Source organism: Alligator mississippiensis, chromosome 2 (assembly GCF_030867095.1).
Source record: "Alligator mississippiensis isolate rAllMis1 chromosome 2, rAllMis1, whole genome shotgun sequence".
NCBI lineage: Eukaryota > Metazoa > Chordata > Crocodylia > Alligatoridae > Alligator > Alligator mississippiensis.
Window position 1 is genome coordinate 126562626 of NC_081825.1, and position 15647 is coordinate 126578272.

The following is a 15647-nucleotide window of genomic DNA, read 5'->3' on the forward strand; positions in this document are numbered from 1 at the left end:
TGAGGATCTTGCTAGGACATTCTGGCATATGACTGACGAAGGGTGCCTGAGCCCTCCTTCAGCTGTTCCTCGGGAAATCTCTCTGGGGTAGCAGCTCTATATAATCTGTGGTGTGCAGCCAGCAAATATATCCACAAAGACATAGGACACAAATGTCCCTTACTGCCATTTTAAATTATACTGATGTCAGGGCAGGCAGAAAAATAATTTTTAATTTACAACAACCATATATTTTATAAAGCATAGTCAAAAAACAGATAAGTGCATACACAAGTTAATACTTTGTTACTCAGTATATAATTTTGTACCTCTTCTAATCAGATTGGCTCATCAGATTCTCACTTTTAGTTAGAGCTGAGATAGCAACAGCACAAACATTTTTTGAGTTATATGCTCAAATAAAAGTTCGTTGTTTCTATATTCACACAACTCACATGGTCATTTTCAGTAAAGCGATGAGCATTCTTGTTGTAACAATGTTTATGGAAAGAACACATTTTTGGTAAATAGGGAGTATTTACCAATTAAAATTGCAAACTTTTGCACCAAAAATCTGGTTCCAAGAATTCTACTCATTGATTAGGGAATAGAAACTTAGTATAACATATGCACCCAGTTGAAGCTAAGCAACCCATCTCAAATTTCAGACAGGGCAAGTTTTCAACAACTTGCATACAGACCAAGAATCATCCTCAGAAAAGTTTTTCAGAAGGAGTAAATTTGAAAGGAACAATTCACAAACAGAAAAAAAAAACAAATTTTATCTACTAAATTACTATCCCCAATTACTGGTTCAATTCTACTGTGACAGTTGCAATGCAAATACAAGTTACTACTTGTATCAGAAACACCATGGGCCATGTAATTCCAACTGTGGAGTTTTTATTACGTAGACGTATTACAAGGGTCAAAAAACACCGTGTTTAATTTTCAGATGGTTGAATTTGCCACATGGGGTTGACAATTAAAAAAAAATCACCTTAGCAGATCTGATACAGTAGTAGTTGCAAAAGACTAATTCCATAATGAAATATGATTTTAAATGCAGCTTCTTTGCCAAGCTACACTTAATTTATGTTAGCTGTATTCTTCCATGATAACAAATGCCCAAAGAATTAGTAATCTTTTAAAAACAACCAAAAAACCCCAGACCTGACTACAATTCATAAGCAGACCCCATTATTCATAGTCTATGTCTGTGGCCAAACAAATAATTGCTAGCTAATAGCAAGGATGACCATTTTGTCAGGAAGTAGCACAATGGCCTGACACTCAGGGACAGTGTTATAATGAGAAATGGAACAGATCTTTCTTGAAACTGGCATTTCAGTTGCATTGTATTCCTTTCCCCTCCCGTCCCTTGCCTCCCCACAGTTGTAAAACTAAATGCTCTAAAAATGTAGCAACATAATGAAATAACAGCTGCAGAAAAACAGGTAATTAACTTGCACTGTTATTAATAGCAGTATGGTAATTCTCTTCACTGAATGATTGCAGTTTAGTGCTCATTCGATTTTGAAATAGAAAGGATTATCTATTCAAAATAGCGATACAGAATAGAAGAAAGTAAGAAAGTATATTCAATTTCATCATTTACCCCCAAATAAATGATATGTACCCCCTCTCCAAACATCTGCAGGTATTATAGTGAAAGTTTAAAAAGTATTTGTTCCTTTTGTTTTACAATTTGCTAATGCGACTTCCTATCTCTTCTGCTATCTGTCACCAGAAAAGAACAGCTACAGAACAGTGGCAAATTCAAGTTAAAAAATTGTCTTGGGATAACAAAGAGAAAAGTTAATGGACATGGATTTACAAATTATTAATGATTTTTCTTGTCATTTCTTGAAAAATGAAAGCTATGCACGCTGTCTCTCTCCCCAAACAGATTGCATTTTATTCCTCTGCAGTTTGTCCATCAGGCTTCACTCTGACAACATAATCCAAAACTAATCCAGAGCATTCAGTTTTCCTTGTTGGCTCTCATGCACACTGCTTAGACAAATCCTGCTACCTGTCAGCCCTCCTGTGTGTGCCAAACAGGCTGCCAGGTTAACCCCTGGGGAAGCTGAGAGACCTGCTGACTTAACCCCTGCTTCCCTTCAAATAATCCACTGTAAATACATAGAACGTTAACAGGCTAACTGCTCTAATCAGGGCTGGATCCCTTAAAATCTGTTTCATACACAGCCCTTAAGAACTAGGGATCTTTGCATCACTGCTGGAAGAGGAAAGGCACTGCTTCCAATAATGCAAGCTCTAAATAAGCAGATGGCTAGGACACATTGAAATGTTTTAATCCCCTGAAGCAGTTTGTGAAGACACACATCACTTCACTGGCCCACCTCATTGCTTACAAACTCTCCCTAATTGTTAGGAGGAGGTCAAAAATAAGGTAGTGCCATAAAAGAAACTCCTAATTTAGTTATAGTTTAAGGTCTCCTTGGCTCACTTTCTACACACTGTTTCCGCCAGCCCTTATTAAAATTAAGCTTTTCTCTGTTTACTTTTCTACATCTGCCTGAGAGGAACACAACACAGTGCATCAGCTACAACAGGATTTCAATACACAGCAGAATTTACAAATAGTGACATTTCAAAACAATTCTGACATCTAAAAATAGACAAGCCATCTCATACCAGCACTTACAACAATTCACTTCTAATATAGCCAACCTGAAATGCAGAGAACGAGTTACAAGTCCTTTCAAAATACTCACTCTTTATTCAAAAAGCCCCCCCTTCTCCTCATTGGAATTCAAGGCACATCATTCTATCTGCTGCTGCAGCATCAACAATCCACAGCAGAAAATAACTTGCGTAAGCACGGCATACCAAGGAACACTTAAAAGCTGCACTAAGCTTAGCCACATGAGAAATGTAATAAAACATCGCTCAGCTCATTTAATGTTTGGAAGGCATGATGTCCAGGTTAATATCTGAAGTGGGGGAAGGTAGAGAGTAAGCCATGGGGAGGGCTCCTGAACTCCGCCACAAACAAAACTGGGAAGGTCTATTGTGACTTCTGATAAGAACATTTATTTTACCTCAATTAAATTTCAGGCATGCCCTTGAGAGGAAAAAAGAAAGACAGACTTCTCCCCATACATTTACACACATTCATATGTATGCCTACGTGTATACAGACACAACACACACACCTCTGTTTCAGGAGTCTGGGGAAATGTTCTTATGCATCCTTTGCGGCACTGACCTCACGAAAACGTGTGCAGGTAATAAATACATTTTAATAAAATAATCACTCATGGAAGAGGTATTTAAAATAATCTTTTCTCTTTCAGCTGCAAGAAGCGTATTTCAATTCCATTCTGTTTCTAGAGATGTTATTCGTTCTGCCACCTCTTAGTTCTCAGTTTAGCAAATAGCTGTGAATCCTTAATGAACGTCTCAAAATAGTGGAATGAATTTAAGATATTTCCAATTTTTTAAAGATATCCTACAAAGAAAATATTCTGCAAAATATTTGTGCATCTCTAAACTAATGCTGTATAAAAAACAAACAATGGATGTTTTCTTCCTATCTACAGTCTGTCTTTCCCCTCTCATTTGGAAACGATAGTTACTTTGTTAACAGAAAAGTTCAGTAGAGTGTCAAACAGTAGTTTGTCTTGAGGGAGTTGACATCTTTTGTTGAGGAGAAGTCAGTTGCTTTTAAAATATATCCCTATGAGAGAGAATTTTGTCCTAAATCATAGCCACTGTAGTTTTGTTTTCTGCTTTTTAAACAGGCATTGGTTAAATTGTTTATTATAAACAAGAATTAAGAAGCTGTTAAGTTAAAATGAGATATGGATTCAAGGTGCTCAGAAGAGTTGATCCCATATGCTGCATTGTCTATTAAATCCTTGTGTCATTGAAGTCAACTGGAAAACTCCTGTTGCCTTCAATAGGAGCAGAATTTCATGCTTAGACTTGAAGGATCTAGTAGGTTGCATCTTGCTGATTAATATTTTTCCATATTCAACAAAAGTTTTTTATTTTTTACTTTTTCCTTCTGACCAGTAGTAAAATATTGATAAAAGTTTGGGATTCATATTAATAAGAGTCCAGTTTCATGACAAATGTTAAATGATACATTTATAGGTATCCGCCTAAGATATTAAAATAAATTCCTAAGAGATAACTCTTTTCCAGATTATTATCTTTTAATAAATGCGCATTGTGCAAATGTGCCTTAGGCTTGATTAAATTCACACAGCACAAGAACTCTTTAGAGAAGAACAACAGATGGCTATTTTGCTAATCAAAATATAAAGACACAAGAATTAAACTGGAACTTTGAGAGTTGCTGCTCAGAAATGCTATTTGTGGCTGCCAAAACTTATTTAGCCTTTAGGGATTCCAGACAAATTAATTTAAAAATAACCACACACCTGAATTACCTGGGAAATATCTATATTTTACCTGAACCTCTGCTTTCGTACATATTGTGTTTTACTAGGTTAGTGACAACTAAGTAGTATTAGAAACCTAGTATGGGTTATTTTATGCTACAGATGTTTGATAATACAAATACACAAGGCTCAGCTGTCAACTCCACACTTTTAAAAAAATATAACAACTAATGTGCAACCAATTAATATATTACAAATGAACGTTGACAATACTGGGTCCTTTGTTGATAATTTTTCCTTCATATAACAACATCTGGAAGATGTTTCCCTATTATTGATCATGCCACTTATCAGCAATTCACAACATATTTCTTTGTACTTGGTGCAAAACCTAAACAACATGGACGTAGTTCATTAACCTTTTGATATTTGGCAATGGAGGAGCAAAGCACAAAGAGAAGCACACAACCTCATCTTGGCTTGTATTCAGACCAAGACATTCTAAAATATGAAATACATTATCAACTTTTATAGTAAAGGAAGCAATATTTTGAGCCCAATTCAAAAGTCCATTGAAGCCAATGGTAGCCTTTTCATTTACTGGGCATTTGATCATATCCTTTGCAAAGAGAAAGCTATGTTTTAAAATAGCAATATACTGGTAAATAACCTCTCATGCTATCCAGCAAATGAACAGTACACTTTGTTATACTTTCTAAAATATAATGTGATGGGAAGTTGCAGAACTAGAGGTCTACGAGATGTTGGCAACAAAATCTAAACCAACATGGAACGGGTGCGATAATGGATTTTGTTACAAGTTGAAACTCAGAGAACAGGTTGATTGAAAGGTTCATGAACCTTCTGAGTAAACCTGAGCTCAGTTTCAAGTAAATATGGGCTGATTAATAGCTTTAGGTTTAAATGATGTAAAAATGTACAGATTCATTCTATTATTTATTCATAACATAGAATGCTGAACCTGCAACTGAAAATAAAAATTGTGATGATGTGCACTAGTATGAAATCTGATAAAATATTAAAATGAGCATTTGGCATTGCTCTTTTTATAATCGCACATAAAAAATTAAGGGTACAAAGTTAAATCATTACAGAACAACTAAATTGAGACATTTTGTGTCCATGCATTATGTTGCATTATGAATTTAATTTAATAAAAACTTGCAGTTTTCTTAATATTACAGGACTACTTGCCTCACTTCTTGCTGTCAGCCCCAGTGCCTATAGCCAACCAGTCTCAGCTCCCTTTTGTGAAAGTGTTTTTGGTGAAAATTAGTGTTCAACTAAACAAAGATTTTTTTGTGTGAAAAATGTCTACGTTTTATGAATAAAATTAAATATTTTGTCAAAAAATAACTACATCTGAAAACCAAAAAGATTCAGCCAGGGAACAAAGTATTTCTATACGGAAATTTCAGCATGTTGGCATGTCAGAGTAGTAGTAATTTGGGCTCCTTCTAAGCCATGTTCCTGAATATGTGGCATGACTAAGGGCTTCTATTATAAACTGCAATTGCCGGTCAGTAAAATAGGATATAGCATTGCATGCTGGAGAAATAGTTCAGCTAAGGACACCAGCCCATTTTGGAGAAGAGGTGCATGAGATACCTAAATGACAACAACTTCCAGGTGACCCTATGTAACTTTATGCAGAGGTTGTAACCTTATTGAGGTGAGGGGTATCCTTTGGTTCTGTATTCAGTAGGTTCCTGCTTCATTTCTCAGGGCTCCTAGCTGAATAATACCAACAATTTTCAAATCAAAATTTAGGGGTTTTGCTAGGAAGTTTTAAATTTTATCTCCACACTAGAAACCAAAAATCCAGTATTTTCATGAGGCAATAATTTTTTCCCTAAGAAACAGTGTTAAACAACCCAATATATTGATAGAATGACCTCTGCCTATACTTACAGACCTATATGTTAGTGATTTTGACTTGCAAGTTATGCATTTAGGTCATTATACCATCTTAACCCAAGCCTTATTTAGGCAAGCACCTTATGACTTTATCTAGGCTTCCTCCCGATTAGGTAGGTTCTCCACCATGGACAGAATGCAACATACTTCTTTTAAAATCCAGCTGGTTTTGCTACAGAGCATAAAGAAATGGTTGGAATCCAGGTCTTTCATTCTTTTTCAAGCAGCTAGTGTCCAACAGAGCCGGCTCTCCCCACTGACATTGTAGCTGGATCCTGAACAGGCCGTCTTCTCACGGACTTCAGGTAAAATTTAACCTCAGTAAAGATTGCAGAACCAAGCTCAGATTTTTTTCTCTAAATACATAAGAAACTCTTATTTACTTCATAACTAAAAACTATTGTTAAGGCAGCTGATATATTAGTGGTACTTATTTGCTAATCTTAAAAAGATATATTGTTACTTTATTTTTTGTTTTGCTTGCCCATCTGTCTCCCTAGAAGTGTCTCTGTTGCTCCCCCTCTCTCACCTCAAGCAGTCTACCACATTTACCAAAATCGAAGACAGCTTCAATTTGAAGACAACCCCCCAACAATTAGATTCTATACATGGACAATTATAAATTTGTTATAATTTTTGAGGTATAGAATTTAATTATTGGGAAGTCATCTTAAAGTCAACCTCCCCACAACTGGAGCAAGGAAAGGTGGAGCAAGGGCCAGAACCAGAGCCCAAGGTAAGTGGCTAGTGGTAGAGAGGAGAAGGGCAGACTGTAAGATTTCCCCTATGTCACCCTACCCCCCCTGCACAGTCTCCCTCATACTTTCCCTGCCATGAGCGCCTTCCCACATCATGTGGATACCCTGGCCCAGGGCAAAAGCCAGAGCTGAACACTTGCCTGCTCCAGGCTGGTACTCAAATCTAAGATGAGGCTTCTCCCCTCCCCAAACACACATGGCAAAAAAATCCTTCTACATTTAAAAAATACATAAGTAAATTGGAAGGATAATATAGAAAAGTATTTTACTTTTCCATAAGTAAAATATAATATATGTTTATATTGCCTAGTTAAGGCATGTATGAAAATATTAACAGCCTCTTCACCTGGTAGGGTATTTGAACTCTCACTGGCCCCATCTACACAAGATGCTGACTAAGCAGTCATTGCTATAATAATACTATACTGATAAGTACTAAATGACTGCACAGTAACCAGAGTTACTACACAGTTGTGTCAAGGAACGGCTGTTTTATGATGCTGACTGCACAGTAGGTCGTGACTAATGCATGGTAGCATCACGGTACACTTCCTGCTACATGACACAACTGCACAATAGTCACGGGCTGCTGCACAGTCAGTTTCTTGCCCACTGAGTCCCAGGAGCTACTGCATCATCTTAGAATGGCCAGGTCACCTTCTTTGGTTCCTTCAAATCCCTTCTAACATAACAGATTATATTGTGGACTAGAAAAAAAATAGTGGTAGGAGGAGCAGGAATAGGCATTAAAATAGAAGTTTAACATAACCTTCAAGATGTCAAATTGCCTGACTACCTGACTAACCAGGTATTCTTAATATGATTAAAAACAATATTCCCTTTTCCTCTCTCCTTGCTTCTGGACCTCTGTTGCGAGACCATAGTATATTTTGATTATACACTTTTTGGAGAACAGCCAGCACTTCTACTTCTAAGTGTACCTTTGGGTCTCGAAAATAATCATCATCATCAAAAATGATTCCAAGTGCAGAATATGAGAGACAGAGGAATCATTATTTTCAAGGCACAAGAACAAGTACATAACAGGTGCTTCAAATGCTGCCTGCTAGCTACATTTATTTTGAAATGTTTGATGCATTTCTTTGGATAATCCCACCACGGCATAGAAGCTAAGTAAGGTTTCTCTTGTCACAACTTGTACTGCTAAAAATAGCCACAGAATTTCAAAGTATAATGACACATGGACAATACTTACTTGGCAAATTATCTTTCTGTTGATTTCATTATTCAGACCCATCTCCTCTACTTCAGTTTGATCCAGCAGAATCTAGACATTCATGGAGGAAGCCTGGCAGCTACAGCAATCCAAGTGTCAAGCTCTGGAATGACATTTTCCAACAGTAGAAAATTAGTGTTAATTTTGACCCAAGGGTTTGGCTAATTAAAGAAATAAATGAGTTATTAATATCACTGGCAATTTCCAGGAAGTCATATCTGTAGGCACTAATTAGATGTTCTAAATTCCATTATCGCTCTGCTACTAGTAGAACACATTCTTAGCAAGATTTGCAAGGCTCCACTGAAGAAAGGAGACATATTTGTCTGGACTGATCTACTAGGCAGGAGCCTTTTCCTTTTTTTATCCACTGGAAAAAACTCTAGGCTAAATGCTACACAATTGGGTGACTCTCCCTCCCTTAACCATAAAAGCTCAAACTGCTCTTTTCTCTCTGAAAAAGGCAGGCACAAGACTACTAAACATTAATATTCCTATGATTTTCCTTCCCTTTCCATAGGAATCTTGATGGCTCAGAAAGCTGCAGCTCAAGCTCCTTTTCTATGTTTCAGAATCCCATTGAATATGCCAGGTTTTCAGTCTCTTCGGCTATATTTTGGCTCTGTCCAGTTAACATCCAAATGCTAATTTCAACTCGGCAACAAGTTTTTTTAATTTCTTTTTCACTTAACGGTACAGAATGAGCCTGGTTCTGTCTCAGTTTTTTAAAGAATGAAAGCTAATGAATTACTTTTAGTAAGGAATATATTTACAGAGGAAACTTCAGACCGGTAGCTTGCTGCCGTCTTCTAACAGAATTCTAATTATTTTGATAGGAAAAACAGTCCAGCAACAAGATTGGCCTAATAAATTTGAAAATCTTGTATGAATATATAAGTTCCCAGGATGGAAAAGGGATGACAAATGGGAATATAAGTTTCAAAGAGAAACGTAGGGTCAAATTTTGCTCTCATGTACATCAGTATAAATTTGCAGTATATATCCATAACTTCAGCGCGGTTATTTCAGAATTAAACTGGCACAATGAGGTAACAGTTTGTCCAAATACCACACAGATTACTCTGATGCATGAATACAAATCAATTCAGCTATGTAAGAGACAATGCAGAATCTGGAAGGCCACACTTCGTTTTTTTCCATTCACAGGAAACCAATCCTAAACATAAGGCCTTTTATTTGCTGCTGTGAGGCTTTCTTGTGGTTCATGTGTAATGTATATGTTAAGGGTGTTAGTAAATGACCTCTCCATTTTTACAATGGCAACATCTCAAATATTTTGCTGGGGGAAAAACATGAACATTTAGAACACCTACTATATACGCTGAACAGTTTGACAATGTGACTATTTTGGTTTGAATGAGAACCTATTGTCTTGTACTTGTGTATTTCAGAAATATAACTTGTCTTTAAATTGAGGACCAAAGAATTTACAGATTTGAAATTAAAACTGCATAGTGCTTGTCATGCATGACTGGAAGTAGGAACCACTTCAGTCTTTGCTATATACTCTGATTGGTGTTCATGTGGATTACATTTTAATATTATGCTGGAAGCTTAATTACAAAGGATTATTAGCAGATCATATGAGTATTGCAGTGAGATAGGGTCATGTAGAATGAAATATTAAGAGCTGTGTAATCTTTGACCTAGCTCTCCATATCATTTTGGAATCTGCAGGAGTAGAATCACTGACAAAACAGTGCAAGATAAATCTCTTTTTTTCTTTTCATCTAAATGTCTACCACAGGATTTGGTGCAGCTTGCATTATTCAACTATTCAAACTTCTAGGAGCAGTGGCCCTGATTTTGCATGTCATGTACAACGTAGAGACAGAATTCCCTCTTTTTTGGCTTTTAACAAATAATAAACCAACAATGGCCTTTCTTCTTGGAAGCAGTTAATGGTGCTGTAGAGGATAGGATATGGCATGTGTAAGGGACATTTAGAGTAAAGATAAACCATGTTCATAGAAAGTCTATCAGAAGTCATAATAAAACTGTAGTAAACTGGTAAAGGCTGTTAAGCATTTCCTCAGTTGACTGCAGTGGAATACAAGCAACACTGTTTTTTGTTAGGGGATGCAGTGCCGTCTTAAAATAGCACTTATGTTGCCTTTTGTCACATTCACTGTGGGAACTCTGGTGGAAATACATTTAGGTACTTGAAGACCATAAGTTCAGAGATAAGCTTGGCTGATATTGTGAACAGCTTGCCTGAGAGGTAAATTGCATGCAGAAACTAAACATGACAGCCATAGATAAAACACTTATTATGATTAATACCAGAAGTTGTAGCAGGGCTTTAGTTGCTGCAGCCCCAGGAAACCTCACTTTTACCCGATAATGTTTACAACTCCAGTTGCACTCATAGGGCAACCACATGCTTTTTTAGTAGATGGGCACTTATCTATGAAACTTCTTGCCCGTGCGAATGTTAACTCGTGTGTTATTTATGGGAATGCTTTAGCAGATTTACAAGTCTTTAAGATTTTATGCACCTATTAAGGGATGACAGCAAGACAATTTTTTTTAAAAAGGCTGTAATTGCTACAGACACAAAACATGATGGTCTTGTGAGAGGCTTGCACCATGGAGATTGTTAAATGGACATAAACTCTTAGAGAAGAAAGCAAGACCAGTTTTACTCTCATACATAGCTTCCATAAATATATAGAAATGACCATATGATTATGCTGTACTTTCTGTACTATGAAGGATACTTATTTATTATTAGAGTCAATAATTGTTTAAATCTTGTTGGCTTAATATTTTTGTTTATTTAGCTGCTTTTGTGTAGCCTAATATATATTTTGTCCCCCTTTCAAAAAAACCCCACAACACTGGCATTTGTCTTCAGTAAATAAAGATATTTTGTATATTAAGGAAATAAAATCACATTCTTCCAGCTCAGCAGGAAAAAACAAATCCTTCTACCCTCTTAAAGTTATTCTAGAGAGGGTAATAATCAGTAATTTATAATAACAAAGCTAAAACCCAAACATAAAGATCCCAACAATCTGTTAGAGGATTTCCTCAAGAATGATTTTTTTTTTGTAACAATTGGTAGATAAGAAATTATATCAATATTTTCTGTCAGCTTTATTCAATATAAAGCAAATCCACTACAAAATAAGTGATGAAATAACTTTATAGATATGTAAATAGGCATGTAAATACATATTTTTTATATGAAGCAACAGAAAGAAATTATAAACCCTTTAAAATATGAATTTAAAATAAAGATAAGAAAGGAATAAAGCAGGAAATTAACTCTGGTAAGCATATTCAGTGAATAGCATACATTGAGATTAAAAATAAATAAATAATTAGTCCTAAACTGGCAAACACCTTACAAGTTTAGAAATGTCTATGTTGTGTACCTCCTAGCAGTTGTCTCAATGAAACATAAGGCCATAGATACCTTAAATGAAATAGCCAAGCTGCTATTATTGATTTCAACAGTTTCCATCCTCATCCTATATTAGAAAAGTATGGTCCTTCCCACTTACACAGATTAAAATGACATTCAGTGTATATTAGCCTGATAATGTGCCCCAAATCCTAGTGTAATTATATCTTATTACTTGTGTATCCCTGCATATTTTCATTTGACAGCAGTTTTCTTTACTTCCCATCCTAAACTGTATACGTATCCTGTTAAACAGCTACGGCACTCTATTTCATAGGTGAGCAATATTTATTGATAGCAAAAAACACCCCTCAAAAAACAAAGAATGAATACAAAAACAAAAGACTCCCACAGATATTGAAGTGTTGTGGGAACTTCCAGAATAAGAGGCAGTAAATATATGTTCAGTTAAGGCCCCTATGCTGCAATCTTTCTGTTGATTAGTTCTTGTATGTCAACACCTGTTTACTTCCAGTGTTGTATGACTAGGGTGACCATACATCCTGGTTTGGCCAGGATAGTCCCAGGTGTCATAGACTATCCTGGTATCCTGGCTTGTTGGCTAAAATTGACACAAAAATCTCTGGTGGGTGCCACCCCACCCACCCACGTGTCTGGCTTGGCTCCTTCTGAGCAGCAGCTGGGAGCATCTCCAGCAGGGTAGGCTGGGGGAGAGGGCTGGGGCTAAGGCTCGAGCACCTACGGAGGACAAGCCAGGATGGCCATTTGGCACTGGCATTCTCAAGCCTTGCCACTCTGGCCACTGCTGATGCACAGGCTGCATGTTGTGGCCCCGGGGAGGTGCCATGTGGCTATGCAGTGCAAGCTGGTGGTGCCCAGGGAGCACCGCATAGGGGCTGCTCCCAGCCAAACTGAGCATCTGTGTGCAGGGGATGGATCCTGGTCATGGGCCTCTGTGCTGTCCCACCTCGCCCCACCATCAGGGCTCCTGAGAGCTGCAGGGTCAGTGCGTGTGCGTGTATATGTGTGTTCCCCTGTCCTGGATTTTCTTACTCCATCCCAGACTTCCTTCAAAATAATATGGTCACCCTACAAATGACTGCAATATAGCTGACTATTATAACTGTATAAAGAAAAGGATGTAGGTTGTAGTTGTGTTGGTCTAAGGACATAGGCAGACAAAGTTCTTTGGGTGAATCTGATATCTATTTAAGTTGGTCTAATAAAAGCTATCAGATTCACCCAAAGAACCTTGTCTGCCTAAAGAAAAGGATATAATGCAATGTCTCTTCGAGTTTCCTGTATTTGCTAAATTGGCCTCCATATCATAATACGACTGCATCTACATACAGGGAGGGGCATACCAACACCCAGGGAGAGTTCCAGATATTATCTACACAGATATAGAGAAGAAGATGGAAGAGGCTAGTGCACTCTGGCTTCATATGCAAAAATGCCATAGAAGCAGGAGATTTGTCCTGGCTACTCAGGAGATGAAACTAACTTGAGATGCTGAGGCATTATCAGACTCACAACAGCTGGGCAGAGCTTGCCCAGAGAGCAGCAGTGGAAGTGAGACAGGCAGATTAACCCTTCCCTGCCTGCTCCCCTGGAACTGACAGTGTGGGTAGCCACAACTAAATGAGGGAAAAGGGTGGGAAGAGGTAAGTGGAGATCTGGGATGCTGGGGAGGGTGGGCCATTAGAAGGGGAGGGGGCACGTGGGATGTACACACTAAGGCAGGGGTGGGCAATTATTTTGGCTAGAGGGCTGCTTAATGACTTTTGGTGAGTTGTCAAGGGCCACAAGTGTACCCAAACCCTTTGACAGGTGCCCTACCTCCTGGTCACCATCTCGGGATTGGAAGTCCTACCCCTAACCCCTGAACTTTGTCACTGGAAGTTGCTCCCCTTGCCCCCAGAAATACTTCTTTTTGGGGGGGGGGGGTACCATCTGGGAACCAGAAAAAAACAAATCATATAGTAAAATCAAACATACTATAAAATACCTTAATTTTATTTTAAAAAATATTTTTGTCCTGATTTGTATGTACCTGCATAGTGTATATAGAGGTGATTGCATAATAGCTCAAAACAAAGTATTACTATTGTATACTGTATGTGGGGGGTATGTGAGGTGTGGTTGGGTGTAGGGGTGGGTGTGGGGGGTTTGAGTGTGTATGTGGGGTTTATGGGGGTGTGGGTGTGGGAGTGTGTATGGGTGGGTGTGGGGTTTATAGGGTGTGTGTGGGGGTGTGGGTAATTGTGGGCCCCCACCACATCCCCCACCATGGTACACAGCTCCTGCTGCCACCAGCAGCAGCAGCAGTAGCAGTAAGCAGCAGGCAGACAACATGTCCCACAAACCCCACACCTACCCCTCACATCACCCCTGATAAACCCCACACCCATCCACAGACACGTCCCACACCTAACCACACACATGTGTGCCATTGGGATGGGTAGGCTCCATGCCACAATGTATAGCTCCCAGCACTGCAGGCAGGAGCTCCCTTCCCCACTCATCAGCTGTCCAGTTAGGCACTTTAAAATTGCCTAATCACACAATAAATTAACCATCATGTAATGAGGATTCAAATGAAGGCACTCTTGGAGTGCCCTTGGAGTGCCTTCATTTGAACCCTCATTACATGACAGTTAATCATTGTGTGATTAGGCACTTCTAAAGTGCTTTGTAGCTGTGCATTTCTATCAAGGCACTCCTTCTATCAGTCACTCCTTGCTGCTATCATTGGCACACCAATTTGCTGCCCCACACCCACACCAATTTGATCAGCGAAAACAGGGAAATTGCAGCAGCCACTCTCTCTAAGAAACTGAGTCTAAGTACTTCTGACTAGAAATGGAAGGCTCAAGCCACTTAAAGGAGCCTGACTCATCCTGTCCTGTTTCTATGAGTGATCATAACCAAACTTCAAATATTTCCAAATTTCAGGAAATTGCCCATTTTTCAGATTCCAGAATGTACCGGAATGTAAACAATGTTTGATTCAGACATTCCATTTTTAATATAAGGTTGATTTTTAATAAATATATATTACTTGTTTCTGTATCTAAATTCATAACTTCTAAAAATAATACAATAATCAGAGATAAATAATACAATTATTGATCAAATAAGTCAAATAATATAATAATGCCTAATTAGGTTGATTTAAGTGTGAACTGGACAGAAGTTCAGGAAGCTTAGATTGGTTTACAAATGGCCGACATGATCTAAGTTAACTGTACTTCCAAGGTAGTTTAATTTAGATCAGGTACAGTGAGAATGATGTAACTAAACTTCTGATCAATTCCCAGCATAGGCAGAGAAAGAAAAAAATTTGGGGAGGCTGAGCACGTGTGCACATATGTGCACCCCTGTGCCTTCACAGAAGGTGAGTCTATGGAGGGAGGGGAAAGTGTTGTTGAGGAGGGAAGGGAGTGGAGCAGGTGCTGCCCAGCTGGGGCAGGGGTGGGGGCTGGGCATGGGACTGACCTGCAGCTCATCCAGGGGGGTGCAGGGAGGTGAGGGGGCAGCTCCTGTCACTGCACACACCCCAGGAGGGCATGGGGGGCACATGCCTCTGGATCTGTGTGGGACACAGCAGGCTGCTGCTGTAGGCTGGGCCCAGGGCTGTGCTGGGCTCTTCCTGGCAGGGAGTTGGGTTCAGCTGGGCTGCACTGGGGTGGGCAGCAGTGGCATTGGGAGGAGGGCTCGTGGGGGCAGGCTGCAGTGAATTTTGGGGTGGCTGTAGCCCCCTTCCAGCACTGCCACTGCTCTCCCAGAGCACAGCCTGACCTGGCCCCCTACCCCCAGGAAGAGCCTAGCACCACCCTGGCCCCAGCCTGCAGCAGCAGCCTGCCCTGCCCCACGTAGATCTGGGGGCACATGCCCCCCATGCCTTCTGGGGTGCGCATAGCAGCAAGAGATGTACCCCCTGGACCAGCTGCTCATGTCTCAGTCCT

The 15647-nt window shown here is 39.0% G+C and overlaps 1 long non-coding RNA gene across 2 annotated transcripts in view; it reads right to left on the minus strand.

Moving 5' to 3' along the window:
- The window catches only part of LOC109286303 (uncharacterized), a 323714-nt gene that overhangs the window by 243071 nt on the left and 64996 nt on the right, over positions 1-15647 (minus strand). Inside the window, exon 4 of one of the 2 annotated variants that reach the window (XR_009459861.1) lies at positions 8268-8391. This is a non-coding gene — a long non-coding RNA (uncharacterized LOC109286303). Of the gene's footprint in view, positions 1-2720; positions 2940-8267; positions 8392-15647 lie in introns of those variants that run through there. The other variant, XR_009459862.1, reaches the window with a different exon arrangement.